This window comes from Etheostoma spectabile, chromosome 15 (genome assembly GCF_008692095.1).
Source record: "Etheostoma spectabile isolate EspeVRDwgs_2016 chromosome 15, UIUC_Espe_1.0, whole genome shotgun sequence".
NCBI lineage: Eukaryota > Metazoa > Chordata > Actinopteri > Perciformes > Percidae > Etheostoma > Etheostoma spectabile.
In genome coordinates, this window is record NC_045747.1 from 32897873 (window position 1) to 32898204 (window position 332).

Consider the following 332-nt stretch of genomic DNA (forward strand, 5'->3'; position numbering starts at 1 on the left):
CTCCGATTCTCCGACCAATCTCACGTTCCACGGTCCCCTCACTCGCGAACAAGACCCCAGGTACTTAAACTCCTTCACTTGAGGTAAGGACTCACTCCCTACCCGGAGAACTCCATCGTTTCCTGCTGAGACCATGGCCTCAGATTTAGAGGTGCTGATCCTCATCCCAGCCGCTTCACACTCGGCTGGTCCAGTGAGTGCTGAAGGTCACAGACCGATGACGCCATCAGGACCACATCATCTGCAACTAAGGGGCACACTTTAGGCCCCTTATTGCCAATTGGGCATCGTTTAAATGCCACGGCCTACCTGAGCATTGTTTCTGACCATGT